Raw genomic sequence first — 24,978 nt, 5'->3', positions numbered from 1 at the left:
CCGCCCCGCGCCTCCCCGGGGAGCAGCCGGCGGCTCCCGCGGCCCCCCAGCCCCGGCCCCTCGGCCCGGCCCGGCCCGTCCCCAGGCGGGGGCGGGGGCAGCCGCGGCGCGGCCGACCGCGGGTGGCCGGGGGGTGGCCGCCGCTGCCCAGGGAGGCGCGCGGAGGCGCGGACAGCGCTCCCCGGCGGGTCCCCGGCGCACTTGCCGCGCCCGGGCAGCGGCCCGACCGGGCGAGCATGGGCGGTGCGGAGTGACGCCGCCGTGCCCGCTTGGCATCAAGGACATTCAGCCCGCGGGGGTGGGGACGAAGGGGGGCGGCCCCGCGTCGCCACCGCAGCCCCCGAGAGCCGCCACCGCTGCTGCTCGGGCTTCGGGGCTCGGGATCTCGGGGAAAAGGGGTGCTTGGAAGCTAGCCGCATTTCCCGACCTTTCTGTTGGACATTCCGCCCACCCTGGACGCCGCCAGAGGAGCTGTCAAGTCCCGCAGGCTCTGATTTCGCCCTCCGCTTCCCTGGCCTCCCCCCTGGGTTCCCCGCGCCTCGGTGGAGTATTCGCGTTGGTTCGGGGCTGGGCTGGAGGAGGCAGCCACACGCGCGCACACGCACACGTTCAGAGGAGGGCGAGAGGCAGCGGCCCCAGCACCATCTGCAGTGTCAATGCGGCGCTCCCGCTGAAGCAGGCAAAGCGGCGCTTGCAGGTAAGGAGCCGGGCGGGCGAGGACAGCGCGGGTGGAGATACCCGCGCGGTCCGGAGTCCTGGGCTGCCCCGGAGCCAGCCCCCTGCACGCACGCACACACATACACACACACGCGCGCGCACACACACACATACACATAGGCACACGCCGCGCATTCGCACCTGTCCACGTCCCACCTGGACACCCACGTAGGTGCGGCGTGGCCGGAGCAGGTATTTCCCGTGTTCTTTCTCCTCTGACGCTCTGGGATTCAGACTTCGCCAACCCGGACTTTCGGGTGGGATTCTGTGCCTTCTTGCCTCTCCCTCCCGGCCCGCCAGGTTGAGGGAGCGATTTTTTTCGCCCCCAGTTCCCAGCCACTGGCATCCCTAGCTGGTTTAAAAAAAAACCCAGAGAAGTCATGGTCTTGGGAGACCCGCCCCAGGTAATCTCTGCTCCGTGGCCTTGACGCACCGGGAGGGGTTTAACGCTGGGACGGACCGACAGATATTCAGACAGATCTTTGGAGAGCGGGGTGGCCCCGCGCACGGGGAGGAGGCCACAGAGGCGGATGGGGCTGCAGTTCTGTAGGGCGGTGCGTATGGAACAGGCACTGCGTTTCCCCAGTAAGAGGCAGCACAACCGCCTTTCTGAAGCGAGGCAACGCTTTCCCGGGAATGCGCCGGGGTTTCAGGCAGGAAGGGGCTTAAGCATCGCTTTGGGTGTGTGGCTGGTCTAGAGAGACTGACTGTATGGGGCCGGATCCTCCATAGAAGGTCTAACCTACTAGCATCTCCAGTCTGTGGGCAACAGCAATCCTACAAGCGCCTGGGGCTTCCTAGCCTTCCCTCTGCACTGTGCCCGGGGAAACATGGGGATGCTTTCCCCTGCCTGCGCCTAACACCTGCCACATGCCTTTCGAGCTGTGTGTCTGAGAAATAGAACTAGAAGGGAGATGGAGGAGGGCGCACTGCAGGAAGGGAGGAGGCCCCCCCCCACACCTTCATGACCACCTCAGCAGTGCCCACCCTACAAAGAGGCCAGGCATTCTTGGGTCTGGCAGCGTCTCCCAGAGCCAGGCTGCTCCTGACATGTGAAACCACAGGCTCTCCAGAAGCCTGTGGTTCAAGACTCTATCTCCCTTAAGCTTGTCCTTTTTTTTTTCCTCCCTGGATGGAATGTCACAGGCTGCCCATTTTCAAACTTCTTCTGGAGGAGGTGGGAAGTAATAGGGTTCCCAAAGTTTTTTTTTTTTTTAATTCACAGTTCCCATTTGGGGATCAAAGACCAAACCGTTCAGGGCTCAGTTGTAGGGAGCAGAATGTGAGATCCATTACAACAGCAGTTTGGAGTTGAATATAGATTTAGCGAGGTTCTGTGTTTCTGGAGCTGTCCCTTTTGGCATAGCTTGTTGGGCAACTTGGCAAGAAATGGAATCAGCTTGTACTCTCTATACAAGATCATGTGTTCAGTGTGTCCTGCAAACCCACCAGTGGGAAAAATATGTTGGGAGTTTTCCAGAACATTAGGGGAAAGGAGGCAACATTCTTTCGAACAAGTGGGCTTCAGTGCTGAGCACAGGATTGGGCTGATTCTGTAAATACTGAAGATGGGTGCTGAACTAAAGGGCCCTCTTCCTACCCCCCATCTCTCTGCTATTTTCAAACTTTTTTCAGCTCCTGCAAAGGTCTCCGGTTAGGCTGGGAAGGAGAGAACCAGACATCCCCCGGAGGGAGATTGTATTCCCCGCTGTGTGCTGTGTGAGCTGCCCTTTGATTGATTGAAAAGGGTAGATGGAATAAAGCAAAGCTTTCACAATGGGGAGAACCCAGTCGGGAAAAGAGATATTATTCTCTTTTTAAGAATGGTGGGTGTGTGTACATGCACCTAGATATACGCGCGCCTTCTCAAAAAGCCTTGCTATATGTGGTCAGCTCTTTCAACCACATAACAAAGGTTGACAGCGGGGACCCCATCTCTATATCTTTGTGGCTACGGGAGAGCCTTAACATTTCACATGCATGCCTTGTGGGTGCGTGGACAGGGAGGTCCCACGTATGCGTGGAGCAGCACATGGTCTTCTACAGAAATAGGGAGCACCAGCGACGGTGGGTGGCTCCCAGGTAAACATTCCCTCAGGGCACCTTGAAAGGGCAGAAAGGTGGGGTCCAAGCTTCCGGAAAGGTCTGTGTGCCTTCCAGGGGAAATCTCTGCACCTTTCTCTGCTTCCTTCCCCAATCACTTTCCTTTCTTGATTATTTGCAGCCTCAGGATCCATCATACTCACGCCAAGCCAGGAGTCACTATGCTGGTGACAAGCTAAACATTTTTTTTTTTTTAACGTGGGTTCAAAAAATCCCCACACTTTTGGAACTTAGTGTTAGGTACCAATTTGGTTTCTAGGACAAAGCAGGCATGAATTAACATCTGTGTAAAGCTGGCTGTACGTCTCATTTTTTCCCTGGCTCTCTGGCCTAGCCCTGGAGCATGTCACGTTCCTTGTCACTCTCCCTCTCCACCAGTCCACCAGTACCTTCCAGTTAAGTTCTCTGGGGGGTGGGGGGCCTTCCTCATTGCTCGGAAGGGAGTCAAACTAGCTTCTCTGCAGACCCTCGCTGCTGCGGAGCTGTGCTCCGGGCGCCTCTGATGTGGGCGCGCGGCGTGGCTTGCCGGCGAGCCCTTCCTTCTCGCCGGATCCAGTTACTGCCGGGCTCGCCTCTGTCCTCCCAGCCCATCATTCTGGATGCCCACCGACACTCGGGCAAACGTTTCCGGAGGAATCCGAGGCCGCCAAGTTGTTTCCTTTCTACGTCTCTGCACCTCTCCCTCCCCGCGGCCGCTGTTCCCCGCAGACAGGGAAGTCTGCGCCGCAGAGTCTGCCTACACTTGGCCTCCCGATCCTTCTAATCACGAAGAAGGCTGCTGGGAATTAAGTCCGGGGGAGGAGGGGCGGGGGGTGTCTTTCTAGCGCGGCAACGATCCTGAAGTGGAGAGAGCGCTCAGGGGGCGGGGAAATCACCCGCTCTTAGCTCCTAGTTATCCCTAAGCTTTGATGCAAAAGAAATCGCCGCCCATCTCTCTCCTCCTAGCCAGCTAGGGGGCATTTTTCAGTCGTTTTTCTCCCCATCCTCATCCGGAGAAGCCAATCCACAGACAATGCCATTTCAAGACCTGTTGGGGTGGCTTCAGCGAGGGACTGTGATAGGGTGTCTGCCCTGCAGAAAACCCGCCAGAGATTCCAGGCTGGGATGCGTCTGGGATGCAACACACGTGCTACTCTTTCTAGGCTCTTTTCTCCTCTTCTTCATCTGTGTCCAGCGCTGCCCGATGTGAAGCCAGTTGGGACCCTCGGGCAGTGGAGCAGGGCTCATGTCCCTCCCTTGACACCCCCTCTTCACCCCTCCCACCCCGCCATTTCCTCCCATCCCAGCCCCTCCCCTTGCCAATCCACCTCGTGGCTTCGTGCACACATCCGCCAGCCCATTCGCCCTCAAATTTGTGGCACTCCAGGAAATCAATATAACATGAATTTAACGACAGCTGGATGATTAAGTGTTATTTATATTTAAGAGCGGCATTTTTAAAAGACGGCGCACTAATAAATCAAACGACTTGCGGAGATGCATGTGATTAGAGTAATTGCTCTATAGGTTCTGTGGTGCAAGGCTTGGGCGAGAGGAGCCCTGCGGAGGCTACCTTTTTAGTAGGTATGCACCCGACTGCTCTCCACCCTGCACCCCAACCTGATCCCCTCTCTTGGTTCGGGCTGACCAGCTCTTCCTTCTTCCCTCCTCACTGCCCAGGTCACAGCTAGCCTTCCAGTTGTGGCAGGAATGTGAAGTCAGCAGGGAGGCTGAAGGGGGCTCTGCTGCTTAGTGGAAAGCTAGGGATCTTTAAAGCGGAGGGAGGCAGGGGTCCTAATTTCCAGAGCAGGGGCCTTGTTCCTGAAAGAGGAGGCTGCTTCCCTGCTTGGTACCAAGCCACTTGGAAGAAAAGCTTCCTGAGTCCCAGGCCAAGTCTACCTGAACCCTGCATCTCTGTGCTTAGGATCATGTGACATCAGCCTCCCCAGGGGAGAGGCTGTGAGGACGTATTTGTCCTTGTGAAAATAACAGAATGAAAAATAATAATTAGTAATGATAATGGTGGCTAGTATTTCCTGAGCACTTACTTGGTAGAGGCATCGTTTAAGGGTTTGCACAGGTTGGTCCATGTCTTCCTTACCCGGAGGGACAATCACTGCTATTATCCCCATTTCCTCCACCAGAAAACTGAGGTGGGGGCAGTGTTGGGGGAAGGGTATGGACTTTGTCCAGGATCACACAGCTAGTAGGGGGTGGAGTCAGGTCTCAACCCTAGGCAGACAACCTGGCCTCTTGTCACTGTGGTGTGTTTGCATCCTTAGCAAGCCATGGGGAGGTTTGCGGGGAGTGTGCTGGGGCAAGGTTTAGAATATCTGGTTTCTCCCTTGGACCATCTCTGTGATCCCAGGCAAATCTATTCATTCTTTGAACCTCGACTTCCCCTATCACCAAATGGGGCTGGGCCTTATCCTTGACTGCCTTTGGCTGTGAAATTTCAAGGATCATTCTGGCAGAGTGCTCCGTTCCTGAGGGTGACTCTTGCCTCATTTGGCAGCTCCTATTTCATCCTGGGAAAAACCTAAGGAGGAGTGAATGCATGCAGTCCTGATCTCTGCTTTTGACTCTGTGAGGCTCTGAGTCTTATGCTGGTAGGAGTCTAGTTCTCCCAGTGGCTGCTTCACACTCTCATTTAATCCTTCAAATCACCCAGTAAAGTGGGGATTATTTATTCTCATTTTGGTGGTCTGGGAACTAAGATGGAATGAATGCCCAAGGTTCCAGTCTGCTATACAGCGCATGGTCTTTTCATTCTTTGGGAAGTATGCACACAGTAGGTGCTCACCACTTGCTGGCTCATTCATTGATTAGCCACCCTAGGGTTCCAGATCTTGGAAGCCAGAGGCAGGACAGGAATCTTTGCTTGTGGATGTCATGATGTGCTGGAGGCCTGGACCATATGGTGTTGGAGCGGAGATTCATTGGAAATTGGTGCAAATGGCCTGTGGGTGGGGAAGGTCTTTGTGCAGACTTATGGTAAGTGTAGCGCTTAGCCAGGAATGACATACTGATTCTGAGAAATGTGGGCAGCAAGGCCCTGATGGAGCCCATTCATCCAGCTGGGTGCTGTCCCCCCTGGAAGTCGGGCCTAAGCTACCTGACTTGGTCTCTCTGGCCTGAATACTGTAGGGAACATCCACAGGTGATCTGCTTGTGATTAGTTTGTTTTTTGTCTCTCCGAAAGACAAACTTTCATTCTGTGTGTTATTTATTTGGCTTCTCCTCCACGCTGAAGTGAGTGAAGCTTCTGCTAAACTTGAGGCGGCTAGAAGGGTGCCCTTGGATTTCATCATCACCCCTCCGGGCCGCAGCAGGAGTGACTGCCACTGTTGGCCTGCTCAGACTCATGCCGACAGGTGCGTGCAAGACCTCAAGCATCCTCTTTGCTGGCTCAGCTTGGCTGCCCGCCGCCCTCTTCACGGTGCCTTCTCCATGAACCAGGATTCGCAACAGCAAATTGGATTTTGGAATGTTTTGTCACTCCAACACAAAACAGATCACTAGCTAAGAGGATATCGTCTCCGCAGTCGATGTGCTGAACACAGACTCGTTGAATCAATTCCCGAGGTCTTCCAGGAACGAGGATTTTCATTAGGAAGTGCGAGGAGAGGAGCAGCGGAGGACGAGGTCACTGAAATCTCAGGAAAGGAAAACCAGAGCTGGTCAGAGGCTCTCCTGGTCTCTGCTCAAGTTCGGGTTCCCGTTTGACAGCCTCGTTGAACTTATCTGTTACAAGACCCACTGAATTTCCCTCTGGGTAGTGTGGGGTCGGGAACCAGAGGGGGAGCAAGCCATTCCTTGGCTTTGGCCCAGAGGTCGAGAGGAAGGACAGGAAGCCGAGTAAAGATGGGTGTTTGCGTCTCCTCTCGTGGAGGGAATAAATAGAGAGGTGGGCCTGGCAGGGCGGCAGCCAGCCCTTCGGAATATGGGATTGAACCAGCCTGCATGGAATGCCAGCCAACTTTGCTGCTGCTGCTGCTAAGCCGCTTCAGTCGTGTCCGACTCTGTGCCACCCCATAGACTGCAGCCCACCAGGCTCCACCGTCCCTGGGATTCTCCAGGCAAGAACACTGGAGCGGGTTGCCATTTCCTTCTCCAATGCATGAAAGTGAAAAGTGAAAGTGAAGTCGCTCAGTCGTGTCCGACTCTTAGCGACCCCATGGACTGCAGCCTACCAGACTCCTCCATCCATGGGATTTTCCAGGCAAGAGTACTAGAGTGGGGTGCCATTGCCTTCTCCGAGCTAACTTTGCAGAGACGATTAAAGTGGATTTTCTTGCTCCTCATCTCAGTCCTACTTCCTGAAGGTGATACCTAAAATAAAGCAGAATTTCACAGAGCGTACTCTGTGAATAGGTGTTACACATACACAAAGTTTCCATGGCCAAAGAAGTTTGAGAAATCCTGAGTGTTAAGAGCAAAGCGAAAAGGGGTTCTTTGTTGCAGGACTTCTCAGAGCCTTTAAACACATGAATGTGCATTGGGAAGACCACAGGAAGTAGATACAATGTGCTGTGGCTCTGGGAATCCCCCAAGAGATGCCAGACTTGACAAGCACTTTCATTCATCTACCCCTGTCTGTGAAAGAAGGAGTGAAATCTATTAAAAAAAAAGTTTCAGTTGAATTATCATGATAAGTATTAGGTTCTGCTGATTATATAGACACTAGGGTTTCAAGCAGAATTTTGGTGGGCAGACAGTTCAACTCCAGACTCAGTGTTTGGCCCTTGTCCTTCCAAGGCAGCTGAGAGGTTCTCAGACAGTAGTGAGATCCAGGAGGTGTGTATTTTCTCTGGTTCCTGGATGATGCTGGTGTGTCCCCCTGGTTAAACAGCGCTAGTGTTTTGGGAGAAAGCTAGGTTTTGAAGAGGGCTTCCCAGGTGGCTCTAGTAGTAAAGAACCTGCCTGCCAATGCAGGAGACTTAAGAGACATGGGTTCAGTCCCTGGGTCAGGAAGATCCCCCAGAGAACAGCATGGCAACCCACTCCACTATTATTGCCTGGAGAATCCCATGGACAGAGGAGCCTGTTGGGCTACAGTCCATAGAGTTACACAGAGTTGGACATGACTGGACACAGATGTAGATAATCCTAGCCCTGTCACCAGCAAAGGGGTCTTGGGAAAAATCACCTTATGTTTCAGTATTACTGTTTATAAAATTAGGGAGTTGGTCTAGATCAGTGATTTTAAAAATGTTTATGCAGTTGCGCGCATGCAAGCTAAGTCCCTTCAGTCATGTCCGACTCTTTGCGACCCTATGGACTGTACCTGCCAGGCTCCTCTGTCCGTGGGATTCTCGAGGCAAGAATGCTGGAGTGGGCTGCTATGCCCTCCTCCAGGGGATCTTTCCAACCCGGGGGTTGAACCCATGTCTCTTATGTCTCTTGCATCGGCAGGTGGGTTCTTTACCACTAGTGCCACATTATGCAGTGGAATTCTCTACGAAGGCAATGGAATTCTAATGCACAGAACAGATGCTAGATGCGTTGTTCTGGTGCAAGCAATGTAGAACTCAGGGCCTGACACCCTTATCTTTCTCCCCACCCCCAGTCTTGGCCTGGATTCCTTGGAAAGCAGAGCCCGAGGCAAAAGCTGATGTGGTGACTCTTCATTGAAGGGCAGAAAGACTGAGGCAGAAGAGAGGAGAGGGAGGGAAAAAGTGTACAAAGAATGATGTATTACCAAGCCAACCACTGTGCCCCCAGGAAACAGCTGGTGGCTCAGACTCTCAGGATGTACCAAGAGAAGCCTGATGGGAACATGGTTTCAGAAGAGCCTGGAGGACAGGCATGGCCAGCATCCATCTACCTGCTGGGTCCTTCCTGCTGCATCTCCCTGGGCACTGTTCACCCCACAAGGTGGGAACTCCCCTGCCCCTTGGGGTCATGATGGCAGGTCATGCTGGAGCCTGTGTGGTCAGGCCCAGGGCCTGGGTATCCGTTGCTCCCCATAGTAGGCCTGCAGTATCCTGACCTTCACCCCTGAAGGAAGAAAAGGAGCAGGAACTTTAGGAGCAGAGGAATGAATGGGGCAAGGTGTCTATGGGGCTGCTTTGGCAGGGAGCAAGCACCACAAGGGGTTGAAGTTCAGAACTGGGGATGGGGTGGGGTGTTAGGTGGGGCTCAGTGATCTGAGAAGATACGTACTCTGGGGTCTGTGATAATGGGTTCCATACAAGGAAGAAGCGATTCCTCAGCACAGTCAGTGAATCAAGCAGCTGCTCCAATAAGGCATCATTAAGCTGCTAGAATCATGACTCTGGCCAAAATAGCCAAGCACACTATGGCTTACCCAATTTAAACCCATGAGGAACCACATGAAGAATGTGTTCTAGCCAGGTTTCAAGAGGCTTTCCTGACCCCTAGGGCTTATTGACCAGAGTTATGCCTTCCACATGCTGATGTGCAACTAGCTCAGACACTTCTCTTGGTGGGGGCAGAGGGGCATAGCCGCTGGGAAGCTGGAGGCAGATACAGATAACTTTTGCCCCCTCCCAGTATTTAAAAAATATTGTGAACATTGGCAGACAAAGCAACAGGGGACCTTTCTGCGTAAAATATTTCCCATAGGTCATTGCCTGAAGTCAGTCCCCCTCCTTTTTTAACAACCCTTGTTCTTTGATTCATGCTTAGTCAGTCTAACTCTTTGGGTCCCTGTGGAATGTAGCCCGCCAGGCTCTTCCTCATCCATGTAATTCTTGAGGCCAGAATACTGGAGTGGGTTGCCATATCCTCCCCCAGGGGATCTTCCTGACCTAGGGATCGAACTCACGTTTCCAGCATCTCCTGCATTTGCAGGCAGATTCTGTACCACTGAGCCACAGGGGAAGCTCCTCTAGGGTCTGGTGGAGCAAAAGTCTGATGGTCACACTGTGCTTGTGACCCCCATCCCCACTCCCTTCGCCATTAGATACTGACCCCTGTCTTCTTCCCCTAAATGCACCTGCCCTTAACCACTGATTGATGCAAGCAACTCGCTGACTTTGAGACAACATCTGTGTTAGCACGGCTGCTTGAGGTTTCCGGCTCCCAGAGGGCCAGAACCAGCCCCTGCTTGAAGCAGTCTCTTGTGTAATCGGGAACTTAATTCATACTTTTTGATGGTGCTAAAGAAGCTGCCACTGGCCATAGCAATGGTGAAAATAGCATTGAAATTACTGATTTCTTTGTGCTTTTAGATGACAGGGCTTGTTTCTTATGTCTCTTTTTGAATACTCGGTACCCAGCTTAGGGCCTGTGTTACTGGAAGCAGTCAATAAATATTTGCTGAGTAGAAAGAATGAATGAGTGGAGGCAGAGAGCAGAGGAACAGTCTATAAAGGAGAAAACTAGGGAGGTGAAAACCAGCTGCTCTGGCGGGTGCCTGCTCCCTGGCAGGGGCTGGCTGGAAGCACATCAAGGCTGGTGGCTGTTTCACAAGATTAAGATGAACCAAGACTAGCACAGCTGAACCCATCAGTCACCCCAGAGTGTTCTGGGCAATGGTGGTTTGGAGGCCATCAGGTGCCATGGTCTTGTTACACTGATGCACACAGAATTGAATTCTTGCTCTCCATGAAAAACTCGCTATGGGTTTAGATACCAGTATATTGGGAGAGATGACCAAACTGCATTTACCAGAGCATTCCAAAGACAAGCTCCCCCCACACTCCCGCCCCATGGAAAATGCATTCATGGCCAAGTGTAAGTCTTACAAACACTTTATGCTATGTCCTCCTCTTGGAGATTCAAGATGCACATTAAAGGCAATGGAGTTTGGCTATAGAGAATCCTGGTTAGTTATTCTTGAAGTGAAGAAGTGAAAGTGTTAGTTCAGTTGTGTCCGACTCTGCGACCCCACGGACTGTAACCCGTCAGGCTCCCATGTCCATGGAATTCTCCAGGCAAGAATACTGGAGAGGGTAGCCATTCCCTTCTCCAGGAGATCTTCCCAACCCAGGGATCAAACCCTGTTCTCCTGCACTGCAGGCAAATGCTTTACTATCTGAGCCACCAGGGAGGCCCTATTTTTAGCCAATCATTTTTTTCAATGGAGGGATCCCTTTGTGTGGGTGTATTTAAACCTGTTGACATTTCTTGGAATTAGGGTTCCCCAGAAAGCATTTTGGGAGATACTGGCCTTCATCTGGAAGCTTTCAGCTTTGAGTTTAGTTTGGAGGAGAAAAACAGAACAAATTTACTATGCTCTTAAAACAAGGACTGGTGAGGTGCTGGCTTCTGCTTATCCTTGTCAGTTGCTTTTGGGAATCTCAGAAATGGCTGTGAATTGCTCTAAGACGTTGGTGACCCTGGTGCCTTCAGATGTATGTGTTCTAAAGGGACCGTTTAGGAGCGTGACTGCAGTTCTGACAGGTTTGTGGCAGCGTTTCCAACAAGTAGCACTTCCCGGTTGCACATAATAGATCAAGATGGATGTCTGCAAGATACGTGAGTAATGACATTCACCTTCTCAATATATTTTTTCAGCTACACTTATTGAATAAGAGACTTCAATGTAACTGGCAAAGATAAACGTTCAGAATTAACAAAAAAGGCGTGAGTTATTAAGATACAGCTCCCTAAATTTTGGATGGTTGAAACACATTTTCTCTCAGGAAGAAACTTTGCTACCCCAGAGAGGCTGAAGGTTTCTAATTAGACTGTAAATCCATGGTTTCTACCATTGGGTAGTGACCCAGAGAGCAAAGCTAGGCATTTCCCACGGGAAGCCTTTCACCGCCTAGTATTTGTCTTACCTAGGTAATGATGTGTGTGTGTGTATGCTTGCGTGTGTGTGTGTGTGTGTGTGTGTGTGCATGCATGAGTCAGGGTGGGGGTGGGGTATCACCCCATGCTCCTTGGCTTTGGCACCTGCGGACGCTGACTGATAACCTACGTGCCCAATTACAGGGCCTCACCACGCTTTGCCCAAGCACCGTGCTCCTTTTCAACGTGAATAGCAGTTGCTAACACACACTTACTAACAAAATTCCCCTGACGCCCATTCATAAAACAGAGCACTGGTGACTCTAGCAGCATTAAACTGTTTGGCGACCGAGTTTAGAATTATAGGAATCGGGGAGATGAATTAGCAGTAAATCAAGTCCCAGCTGAGTTCGAACCCAAGTGCGGTGAGTTTTAAATTAAACATATCTTGCCATGATGAAGGTGTTGTAAGTCAAGCACTGGAGCTCTGTCACTCTTGACTCTGGAGGAGTGTGGCAGTCACCCTTTGAAAGGAAAACCCCGACCACAGCTTGTATTGATTCCCAGGCATTCTGGGAAATTGCCACTTCATTTCTTCATAAACTGTTGACTTTCAGTTTTTTTTTAGAATAGGAGTCCTGTTCCCCAGGACTCAGTGGAGCTCTGGGACCAGGTGGGTGGAAGAGGGCTCAGGCCCAAGGGGGACCACTCGGAACCTTCTCTTTGGTCTTTCCCAGGAGGAGTCACGCGGAAGGGGAACCTGGGTCCGTGGGTGCTGTGTGGTTTGTTTTCCCGCTCAGACTGTATTTGATACTTTTTTCCTGGGGGATCCGTACATAAAAACAACAAAGAGAACACCTCAAGGAGGCTGCAGCACGGTTATATTGCAGTGACAATTGCAGTGTAATAGGAAATCATTTATGTAAGTTACGGTGCCCTCTGAATGGAGCTTGTTGGAAATATGGCTACAGCTTCTTGAGGCTTATTTTTTTCCCCCTCCTGCAAAATAATCCTGAGGTTTTCATTTTCAGAGCAATTGAAGAAGTATTATGTGCTGGCCAGGGAATTGGGAGCCCCGGCTTCTAATCCTAGGGCTGCTGAATCGCTTTCAGGGAGTTCCCTCTCTGGGCTCGGCCTCGATTTCTCTTTCTTTCAAGCCACAATAAGCCCTTGCTGTTTCTGACCTGAAGCCCCGGACGTGAGGATGAACGTTGCCATGCATAGTAAAGGACCAGGTGAGCGTCAGAAAAAAGGTTCTATTTACATCCAGTGTTAGAGAAAATCAAGTAAGAGGGAAGAGTGTCTCAGATTAGGCCTCTCACCATCGCACCTTTACCAGCTCCTGTGTGTTTGCTGATCTGATGAAGAGTGACTAGTGATGAAAACAGCTCACAGAGGGTCAGAGAGGAGAATGCCCCTGGGATAGCAGGAAGCCTGGGAGAGAATGGTTAGCGCAGTAGTCCAGAGGCTTGGGCATGAGGCCGGGGGTGGGGATCCTGATCCTGGCCGTAGTATGTTAATTGGGGACCATGTGAATGTGTGCATAATGTCACTTCAGTTGTGTTCAACCCTTTTTCAACCCCATGGACTGTAGCCCACCAGACTCCTCTGTCTGTGGGATTTTCCAGGCAAGAATACTGGAGTGGGTTGCCGTGCTCTCCTCCAGGGGATCTTCCTGACCCAGGGATCGAACTCATGACCTTTATATCCCCTGCATTGGCAAGTGGGTTCTTTACCACTAGGGCCTCCTGGGAAGCCCAATCAAGGACCACAAAGATAGCCAAAAGGTCTTGATTTCCTTCCCTAGCTGTCATTCCTACTTTGGCCCATATGTATATATTTACATACTGTAGGTAGATGTGAGCTAAGGACTATTTAACCAATGAATTGATCAATTCATCAATTAGTTAATATTTCTTGAGTGCCTATGATGTGCTAGGCATGATGCAGGAGTTTGGCTGGAAAGAGATGAAAGACTCAGTTCCTGCACGGGAGAGCCTGCACACAGCTTGGTGTGGCCACAGTGCACGCATTTCTAGATCATTAACACAGGATGGTGAGACATAAGCTCTGTGCATGCAGAGGACCTTCTGTGAAGATGTAAGAAGGGGCGCCCATTTAGATATGAAGCAGGACATGGTGAAAGTCTTCTGGAGGAGAGGGGCATCAAGCGGAGCGTTGAAAGGTATTTTGAAGGGAGAGCAGGACTGGCCTTGTGAACACATGGGGAAGAGGTGCCCTGAGGGAACAAGCAACATAGACAAGGCATGGAGAGCTGAGCCCCCACAGCACAGGTTGGGAAGTGGACCAGATATAAACACTGTTGGAGGCCGGCCAGGACAAGAAGCATCCAGATCAGGGTCTCATCTAGCAGGCAGTGGTGAGGCCTTGGGGATTTCCAAATGAGAGAAGCAACAAGACCAGATTTGCATTCTAGAAAGATCCCCATGGGACCATGTGGGGAAAGAATCAGATCCTACTATGGTAACCCAGAAGACATGGAAGAGGGCTACACAGAGGTGGTGGCCAAGGAGAGAAAGGGACAGATTTGGCAGGTCCGTGGGCGTTAGAGTTGACAGATGGTGAACATGGTAATGAAGGTGGTGGGAGGGAGGGGAAGGGGAGTTGGAGATGTCTTGCAGGCATCCAGCTTGGGCAGCTGTGAAAGGTGGCCCTGCTTCACTGAGCTACAGATTTCTAAACTGACACTCGGTTGAGGGACAGGATGTGGTCTTTTCTGGATGTGGTGCATTGAGGTGCACGTAGATTTTTGGGTAGAGGCGACCAGGTGGCCAGTAGCTATATGGCCTCTGAGTTGCTGGCAGTATCATCTCCTTGCTTACTATGCTATTTACCGCTGGTCCCATTTGTCAATGTAGGAGCTCATTTTAGGATCTGGCAGAAGCTTGGTAAAGAAGCAAGAAAACCTACATATAGATTTTTACATTTTTCAAGTGGTTCATGTTTTGAATTAAACATACTATCTTGAACATTTTGCTTGAGATTATTCTGAAAACATCCAGGCATTCACCTTGCCTTAGGAAATTTCTACTATTTTCCAATGGAAACAGCATGGGCCTGGAAGGTTGAGTCATATGCAGCTGATTACAGAGTAGGATCAGAATAAAGGCAGAAGTAGAATTTGGCAGAGGAGAATCACAGGCCTTTGTTCCAGGCATTAGCTTGTTCCTCTTCTTGGTGTGTTCATCCCATTTTCAATGTTCAGTTGCTCAGTCATGTCTGACTCTGCGACCCCATGGACTGCAACACACCAGGCTTCTCTATCACCAACTCCCGGACCTTGCTCAAACTCATGTCCATCGAGTCAGTGATGCCATCCAATCATCTCATCCTCTGTCATACCCTTCTCCTTCTGCCTTCAATCTTTCCCAGCATCAGGGTCTTTCCCAATGAGTCAGTTCTTCATATCAGGTGGCCAAATTATTGGAGTTTCAGCTTCAGCATCAGTCCTTCCAATGAATATTCAGGACTGATTTCCTTTAGGATGGGCTGGTTTGATCTCCTTGCGGTTGAAGGGACTCTCAAGAGTCTTCTCCAACACCACAGTTCAAAACCATCAATTCTTTGGCTCTCAGCCTTCTATATAGTCCAACTCTCACATCCATACATGACTACTGGACAAACCGTAACTTTGACTAGACAGAGCTTTGTCAGCAAGATAATGTCTCTGCTTTTTAATATGCTGTCAAGGTTGGTCATAGCTTTTCTTCCAAGGATGTGGACACACTCAAAACAGTGTTGTTGTTCAGTTGCTCAGTCATGTCTAACTCTTTGTGATCCCATGAACTGTAGCACACGTGACTCTCTGTCCTTCACAATCTTCACAAGTTTGTTCAAACTCATGTCCATTGAGTCGATGATGCCATCCAACCATCTCATCCTCTGTCGCCCCCTTCTCCTCTTGCCCTCAATCTTTCCCAGCAGCAGGGTCTTTTCCAATGAGTCGGCTCTTTGCATTAGGTGGCCAAAGTATTGAAGCTTTAGCATCAGTCCTTCCAGTGAATATTCAGGGTTGATTTCCTTTGGGATTGACTGGTTTGATCTCCTTGCTGTACAAGGGACTCTCAAGAGTCTTCTCCAGCACTACAGTTTGTAAGCATCAATTCTTCGACGCTCAGCCTTCTTTATGGTTCAACTCTAACATCCATACATGACTATTGGAAAGACCATAGCTTTGACTAGACAAACCTTTGTTGGCAAAGTGATGTCTCTGCTTTTTAATATGCAGTCTAGGTTTGTTATAGCTATTCTTCCAAGGAGCAAGTGTCTTTTAATTTCACGGCTCAGTCACTACTCACAGTGATTCTGGAGCCCAAGAAAATAAAACAGTGTGGTCTGGTGAAATGAGCCCCACCCTGAGCTGAGAGGTGGGGATTAAAATTTTGACCTTGCCCTTTAGAAGTATTGTTTGTCTAATTTTGTGTCCTGCGCGCAGGAACGGGTCTACACAGTCTAGGCTTGCAGGTAGGATCTGGCCACTAGTGAGGTTTTGCTTGGTCCAAAGAGCCTTCAAGAGAAATTTGTGTGATTTTCATGGTGAGACGTTAGGTGGGATGGTCCCTGTCCAGCGGGTGGCAGGTTCCCCTCCCTGTAGTCACGCCTTTGCTTCACACATTTACGGTGGAGATATTTGAATTAAAATACCAGCAGCCTAATACCTAAGAGCTACTCAAGTAGTGGAACTTTCCCCCTCTTTACAGTATATGAGGGTAAAATGAGTTATTTTTGCATCCAGTGCTCTGCATTCTGCAGGGACGCTTTGTCATTTAGTGGCCCCTGTTAAGCCCAGGAGACATAGATGTGGCTGCTGGCAAAACTTTTAGGCAGTCCGTGCTTATACTATGGAAACTTTAGGAAGCAGGATGTTTGGTTTGAGCACTGTGTAGAGAGAAAAATACCCAACTGCTTCAAGTCCGCCCAGACCCTTTCAACCTCCAGCCCTGCTGTGTGCTGCTGTGGAAGGGTCACCAGGCTGCCATGAAGCTGGGGGTCCTCTGATGAGTTGAGAGGTCTGGCTGGCACAGATGCTATTCACACCAGTCTTCCTGAATGAGGGATTCTGGGATTTCAGCTCCAAAGATGGTCTCCAGCTGCAAAGTCACCATGCAATTTCGAGGGAAACAATGGGGCTACTCTGGGTCACCCCTGGGTGTCAGAGCAGCTAATCAGAATGGCTTGTGCTGCGGTCTCCCGCGTGGAGAGGGAAGGGGGCAGGATAGGTGTTGTTGAGCTCTTACCTCCTCAGAGCCCCGCAGAGATGACAGGGTTCGTGTTCTTCCTGCCCCTCACCTCTGTAGCAGCCCTTCTCAGCTACACTCGGTACATAATATATTTATGTACGTGCGCTGCTGGTCTCAGGGAACTCAGTAGCTTTTCCCACTTTGTCTGGTGGCATCTTGTTTCCCTGTTTGAGGGCAGAGGGCAGGGCCTGGGGCTGTAAGAAGGGAAGTAACTTAACCACAATGATGTGCGGCGAGGACTCAGATAGACTGGTTGACAGCACCCAAGGCTGTGCTGGTGGTGTCCCCTCTGCCTGGCCCCGAGTGCTGGGAGGCAGGGGGCTCCAGATCGCTGGGCCATGTGCTCTCTGAGGCTGCCTCTGAGTCTGGGACAGAGGCAGGTGATCCCCATTGCTCCTGCTTTTCTACTTCTCTGCCCCCTTAAGTGTCATTGTAGAGACTTCCCACTGAACCTGTGCTTAGCTGACGCCCTCAAAGGGGGTAGATGGGACGATCCAGGAAAGGTGCAGGTACCTGAGCTGTTGACTCTGTGCTCAGTATCGAACTGAGCAGAACGTCTGGGCTGTTGATGGGCCCTGGGCTGGGTGCTGGGGGAGGTGAGGGGAAGCATGCTTTGCTAAACCCAGGCTTGATTTCATGAGGAGTTCGCTTTTGCTCATTCTACCCTACTTACTCTTTTTTTTTTTTAATTAAAAAATTTGGTGACTCAGATGATAAAGAATCTGCCTGCAATGCAGGAGACCTGGGTTCAATCCCTGGGTCAGGAAGATCCCCTGGAGAAGGGCGTGACAACCCATTCCAGTATTCTTGCCTGGAGAATTCCATGGACAGAGGAGCCTGGTGGGCTCCCATGTGGTCCCCGTCAGACACTACTGAAATGAAGGAATGTATCCAATTTCTTTTTGGCTGCGTGGGTCTTTGTTGCTGCTCACGGGCTTTCTCTAGTTGTGGTGTGTGGGCTTCTCACTGGGATGGCTTCTTTTGTTGTGGAACACAGGCTCTAGAGCATGTGGACTCAGCAGTTGTGGCCCACGGACTTACTTGCTCTGCAATATGTGGGGTCTTCAAGGACCAGGGATTGAACTCATGTCCCCTGCATTGGCAGGCAAATTCTTAACTACTGGATCATCAGAGATGTCTTTATTCCTTTTATTATTATTATTTTTTTTTAGGACTTGATACTAGCAAGAGCCAGTGCTTCGTGGCAAGTACTAAAAAATAAATGGATTGCATATTTTATTTAATTTAAAAAAATTTTTATTGGGCAATAGTTGCTTACAGTATTATGTTAGTTTCTACTGTATGGAGCTGCCCTTATAGGGTACAATGGTATTTTCCTGGCATCTAGTATTGAAGATGCAATAGAAATTATCTTGCTTTAATTTGAAGATGCCCATGTTTGAAGTGTTCCAGAGAGCTTGAGTGTAAAGCTTGAGGATCATCACATGGCCAAAGAGAGAAAAATGACTCCTAAAAATATCAAGCAATATTTCACCAGCACATATTGTTTTGAAAGAATGGCATTTATATTTGCAAATTAAAAAAAATTCTTCAGGCCTGGGCGAGTTTTTCCTAGTTAACAAATTTTGCATGTAACCTTGTCCACATTCCAGACATGAGCCATACCGAGGAACTTCTATGTCAAGATAGCAGGCATATAGCTAGAATCTCTCTACAAATTCAAGCTGCCAAGAATTTGTTTGTCATATGTGATTTACTGACTTGTATTTTTAACATTTACGTCTCATATCTCCCTTTAGCTACAAGCTTCTTGAAAGCAGACGATTGTCTTATTTCTTGTTCAGTTGCTAGGTTGTATCTGACTCTCTGCGACCCCATGAACTGCAGCACGGCAGGCTTCTCTGTCCATCACTATCTCCCAGAATTTGCTCAAACTCATGTCCATTGAGTCAGTGATGCCATCCAACCATCTCATTCTCTGTCACCTCTGTCTCCTCTTGCCCTCAATTTTTCCCGGCATCAGGGTCTTTTCCAGCGAGTCAGCTCTTCACATCAGGTGGCCAAAGTATTGGAGCTTCAGCTTCAGTCCTTTCAGTGAATGAATCTTCAGGGTTGATTTCCTTTAGGATTGAATGGTTTGATCTCCTTGCTGTCCAAGGGACTCTCAAGAGTCTTCTCTAGTACATCAATTCAAAAGCATCAGTTCTTTGCGCTCAGCCTTCTTTATGGTCCAACTCTCATATCCATATGTGACTCCTGGAAAAGCCATAGCTTTGACTATACAGACCTTTGTCAGCAAAATGATCTCTGCTTTTTAATACACTGTCTAGGTTTGTCATAGCTGTTCTTCCAAGGAGCAAGCGTCTTTTAATTTCACAACTTAAGTCACCATCTGCATTGATATTGGAGCCCAGGAAAATAAAGCCTGTCACTGTTTCCACATTTCCCCCATCTATTTGCCATGAAGTGATGGGACAGGATGCATGATCTTAGTTTTTTGAATGTTGAGTTTTAAGCCAGCTTTTTCACTCTCCTCTTTGACTGTTATCAAGAGGCTCTTTAGTTCCTTTTCACTTTCTGCCATTAAAGTGGTATAATATGCATATCTGAGGTTATTGATATTTCTCCCTGCAGTCTTGATTCCAGCTTGTGATTCATTCAGCCCAGCATTTCACATGATGTACTCTGTGTATAAGTTAAATAAGCAGGGTGATAATATATAGCCTTGATGTACTCCTTTCCAAATTTTGAATCAGTCCATTGTTCCATGTCTGGTTCTAGTCCTTCTTTTCCTGCATACAGATTTCTCAGGAGGCAGATAAGGTGGTTTGGCATTCCCATCTTTTTAAGAATATTCCACAGTTTGTTGTGATCCACACAGTCAAAGGCTTTAGCATAGTCAATGAAGCAGATGTTTTCTTGGAATTATCTTGCTTTTTTCCCTATGATCCAGGGTATGTTGGAAAATTGATCTCTGGTTCTTCTGCCTTTTCTAAATCTGGCTTACACATGTGGAAGTTCTTGGTTCATGTACTGCTGAAGCCTAGCTTGAAGGATTTTGAGCATAATCTTGCTGGCATGTGAAATGAGTGCAATTGTAGGGTAATTGTACCGTCTCACGTGATCTGCAATTCATTTGGCTCCAATAATAGGGTAGTTTGGTTTTCTTCTTGGTTTCCTGAGCCAAAAATAGAGGGGTGCTGCAATGGGCAGATGGTAGAGGGCATCACATATAATGAAGCAACTTTGAACTCACAGGAAGTGGGAAGTAGTTTCAGAGGGAAATCAGCACGCCATGAAGTCTGCATGCTGGTGTGTAATCTTCCGTCTAATCGTAGTTGCTCAGTGATTGTGAATGGAGCATCTCCTGAGTTGTAGTCTTGACCACAGACTTACTGTAAGGCCTTGGAGGACATAGGAGGACATGGGAAGATCCAGTCACTTCCTTCCCAAAATGGGAAAACCCCATTAAACTCGTCTGCTTTCTTGTGGTCTTTGGCTGGAAGTTTCTCAGGTTTCATAAAAGTGAAAAAATAACAAAGATAATATCTAAGTGAAATTCAAGGAAATAAAGAGTTTTTTATTTAGGGGCACAGATGATTGCCCCTCAGTAGTTAATGGCCTGCTTTTATGTTTCTCCTTTCTCCCCCCACCCCATTCCTTCCATTTTCTGTGAAGAAAATCTTAAATTCCCAGCTTAAATTCCTCAGAATTCCCTTAAATTCTGAGCTACACATCTGGGCTATGCATCTTTGTGGGGGATGTGAACAACCCTGTGTGACACACGATGGTTCTTTCTCTTCTACTGACCTTCCCACATGGACTGAGAGCTCATTGCTGCCATGAAAGAATAGGTCTGACTCCACATCTGACTTGGGGACAGATGTGTGGAGAAGGTGGGAATCTGTGGGAGGTGGGACACCAGATCCCAGTGTTAGAATTCCCCTGCATCAGAGGTGCTGGGCACAGGCTCCCATGTACTTTAGGGGCAGCCCCATGGTACTACTGGTCCAGAACTTGGGGGTTTCTAAACTCCTTCCACATTCATTTGATATATATTTTATGTTAACTTCTGCCACCTGGTACTTTATTCACTAATGTGTTTTTTAAACCTAAATTTTGAACCTTACCGCTAGTACTTCCTGGGAAGCCCCCAAAGAATTTTAATCAATTGTTATTTGTCAAACATATAAGGGAAGCTCTCCAAGAAATGCCATGCCAAAGGGTTCTGTCCTTGGTGCTCTGCAACAAAAACCTTAGTTTTTTTTGTTATTGTTGTTTAATCACCAAGTCATGTCCAACTCTTTGCGACCGCATGGACTATAGCCCGCCAGGCTCCTCTGTCCATGGGATTTCCCAGGCAAGAATACTTGAGTATTCTTTTGGCAACTAGAGTTGCCATTTCCTTATCCAGAGAATCTTTCCAACTCAGAGACTGCACCCTCATCTCCTGTATTGTCGGCAGATTCTTTAGTGTTGAGCCACCAGGGAAGCCCTGAACCTATGTTTATCACATTCAGTTTTATCTTGGAGTCATGTTCGGATCTGTTCCAGCCTGCTAAGATAGTTTTGAATTATGTGTCATTATCACCAATAGAGACCACACAACTTCTCCCATTGCCTCTCATTTGACCTTTATGAGTCCTAGAGTTTGTCTTCTGCAATTCTGAGAAGTGTCTTCATTCATATTACTGATAAATTGTGAAACTGCAGAGCACCAAGGACAGAACCCTTTGGCATGGCATTTCTTGGAGAGCTTCCCTTATATGTTTGACTAATAACAGTTGATTAAAATTCTTTGAGGGTTTCCCAGGAAGTGCTATTGGTAAAGAACCTACCTGCCAATGCAGGAGACACAGGAGACCAGGGTTCAATCCTTGAGTTGGGAAGATCCCCTGGAGAAGGAAATGGCAACCCACTCCAGTATTCTTGCCTGGAGAATCATGAACAGACAGACCTGGTGGGCCATAGGGTTGCAAAGAATCAGACATGACTGAAGCAACTTAGCACACACAAGTTTCTCTGGACTCAAGAAGCAATGGAACCACAAGGACCCAGCAAGGACTTTGGAGGCAGACAGACCTGGCCTCGCAACCTGGCTTATGCCAACTGGTCATCCATTCCCAATAAATAGATTATCTGGGGGCTCAGTTTCTAGTGATTATGGATGAATGAGAGCTATAGGCCTTCTCCTCCACAACCTTCCAACAAAGCAAGTATCAGACTGGATTCCATCACACACACCCGTCTTTGTTAGTAAAAAGACATAAAATCAGTTGCACTCCTGTCCTGAAAGCTCAGTGATGACCCTGTCTTTTTGATCCCAGCTAGTACACCACAGATAGCAAGTCCCCTCAGCCCCGCTGTGGACATATGAGGCATACAGATGGCAGAGCCCCCAGGCCAGCCCTCTCTAGCTCCAGAGAGTAGCACAAATATTATCATTTTCTTCATGTGTCAGGAACTGAGAAAGTTTGGGGAGCACTGGCTTAGTGACCATCTTGGTCAGTTTAGGCTGCTATACAGCATACCATAGAAAGAGTGGCTGGAACAGCAGACATTTTTTCATAGTTCTGGAGACTGGAAGTCCAGGATTAGGGGGCCAGCATGGTTCAGTTCTTGAAGATTCTCTTTCTGATTTACAGGTGACTGCCTTCTCCTTGTATGATGTGTGTGTGTGTGTGTGTGTGTGTGTGTGTGTGTATATATATACATACACACACATATCATATATATATATATATATATATATATGATTATATATATGTTACACACACATATGGGGGCAGGGGGACACTTGTTCTCTTCTTATAAGGACACTAATCCTATTCAGGAGGGCTCCACCCTCATGACCTAATTACCTTGCAAATGCCACACTTCCTAATACTATCACACTGGGGGTTAGGATTTCAACATATGAGTTTTGGGGGGACACATTCAGTCTCTAACATGACTCTGTGAGGTTTATTTGAAGGGAGGTTTACTTGAGGCAGAGGCAACAATATTTTTCTTATAGGTTTCAGCTCACCTTCTAGTGGGATCAGAGGACAGAATCATTTGAAAGATGAAACATAGATCTAATGGGGCCCTAAGCCACAAACTTTCCAGTTTCTTGTGCCATAGAGCAGAGGTGCCCAGACAGTATTTCAGTCCAATTGTCTGTCTTTGACACTACTTAATTTCCCACTGAAAAATTATTTCCAACATTTCTTATGCTTTTTAACAAACCCAGTGGTGCTGATCAAGATAGTGAAGTTGAAAGACTCAGGGTGGACTCTGATGTGAGTCTTTCAAAAGCCAACTCAGCAACCCTGGAGTGTGTGTGCATTTTTGATGTCAGTACTTCAGATGTTGACTAACTGTCCTTGGGTGTAGATTAAAAGTAACTTACATACATTATACCACACTGTCTACACTGAAGTGTTTTAAAGTAAGTTACAGATGTCATCAAACTCTGGCTCCTTGGCTGTGTGACTCTAGGCATGTAACCCATCCTCTCTGATGTTCAGGTTTCTTATCATTGAAAAGGTAAAATAATAGATCACAGAATTACTAAAACAATCAAGTAACATTATGCACACTGCCTGGCACATATTAAATGCTTATAATATTGCTGAAAATTATTGCCTCCTCTTCAGATAACTAAAACCTGTTAGTTATGATTCTTGCTATTCTGTGCTGGATTAAAGCACTTAAACTTTATTGGTTTATAAATAGTCACACTTGTTTCTAACACTAGACTTCAGTGTGCCTACCACTTGAGACTGCACATGCATGTGGGAGAAGCAGAAGGGCAGGTGGCTGATCCCATGGATCCTGGCTCTCCTTTTAAGTATGGCGTCCTAGAAAAAGATTTAAAAGTTTCTGTAGGAGTTTCTTCATTTTGGGAAAATCCAGTGTTTGCTTGGAGTTTAAGTTTAACAGCAATATTATATCTTTGATCTGTGCTCAGCTCAGCCAACTGTTTTGCCAATGCACTCCTGTAAACATACATGGTTTTACGTATGTTTCACCTTCAGCGATACCTTAGATAATGTGTTCTTGCCAGGCGGTGGCGATGGTTGCTGTTTTTTCAGGTTTACCACCCAGACCCAAAGATTTGGTTTAAGGGAGAGCACATAGGAGACTCTTGGCTTTAACTCAAGGCAGTGACTAACCATTAGTGGGTAATTATTGCCTGGAGCCTACCTGATAATTACGTCAAGCTCTGCAGGATGGAGCATCTGTTGTGTGCCTGCTTCAAAGTCATAAAGCTGACATGGTCCATTGGAGACCAGAAGGGTGGGTCCAGTGTACATGGCATTGACATACCTGGATATACTCACCTGAGTCCAACAGGAGATATTTATGGAAACAGCCCATCTCAGTTGTCTTCAGTTCCAGGCCCTGGTTTCCTGGTAGGATAGCCTTTAGCTGGATTGCAAGGGCCTCTGGGACTTTCCTGCCTGCTTTTCACTGTATGTGTCCAGTGACCCAGTCAGAACCCATTGCCCGAGACACCCCGATTGACAGAGCATACCCAATTTCTCCTGTTAACTCAGTTCTGATAGCAGTTAAATCTCTCCGTGATGATGGACTATTAAGCTGGAAACATGCATTTTCCCAGCAACATTCTGGCTGAGGGAGGAATAAACCACTGGTTGACTGTGGAGAGAGGTGATGAGCCACTGTGGAGAGGGAGCAAAAGCCTGGGAGCCTGGGGACTTTCAGTGCATTGGTGGATTTTGAAGATGATGGAGCCTCTATGAACAGTGAATTTAGCCAGCTTGGAATGAGATGGTCATTCTAGAGCAATCACACCACAAAAAGATCTGTCACGTCTCCCCTGTTCCCTGAAGGAAAGGAGGCACTTATTGGCAGTATCACCCCCATATCCTTGTCACAGCCACCTGCCACTTTCTGGCCTGTCAGTAGTGACCATGCACCCTGGATTTAGTAGACACAGACTTCAGGTATTCTATGCCACTGTCCAAGCATGTGTCCTGGTATTTTTGGTTTAAAAATAGTCACTATGTAGGTATAGATATAGATATGGACATAGATATGGGATATACATATATCTATATGTATAGATACAGAATGCACATACACATATACATGTGTCTATTTACGTATCTGCCTACATCATCGACTCAATGGACATGAGTTGAGCAAACTCTGGGAGATTGTGAAGGACAGAGAAGCCTGGTGTACTGCAGTCTGTGGGGTCACAAAGAGTCGGACGTGACTGAGCAACTGAAGAACATATCTCCAA

The 24,978-nt window shown here is 48.5% G+C and overlaps 1 protein-coding gene across 2 annotated transcripts in view; it reads left to right on the top strand.

Annotated features, from left to right (window-relative positions):
• Positions 1 to 559: 559 nt before the first annotated feature.
• Positions 560 to 24,978, top strand: part of PLXNA4 (plexin A4) — a 480,825-nt gene continuing 456,406 nt past the window's right edge. For both annotated transcript variants that reach the window (XM_070369025.1, XM_070369026.1), the window contains exon 1: positions 560 to 697. The gene's annotated coding sequence lies outside the window, so the exon portion shown is untranslated. The remainder of the gene's footprint in view (positions 698 to 24,978) is intronic.

This window comes from Bos mutus, chromosome 4, assembly GCF_027580195.1.
Source record: "Bos mutus isolate GX-2022 chromosome 4, NWIPB_WYAK_1.1, whole genome shotgun sequence".
Taxonomy (NCBI): Eukaryota; Metazoa; Chordata; class Mammalia; order Artiodactyla; family Bovidae; genus Bos; species Bos mutus.
The sequence above is the reverse complement of the archived record's forward strand: the minus strand, read 5'-3'. Positions and strand labels throughout refer to the sequence as shown.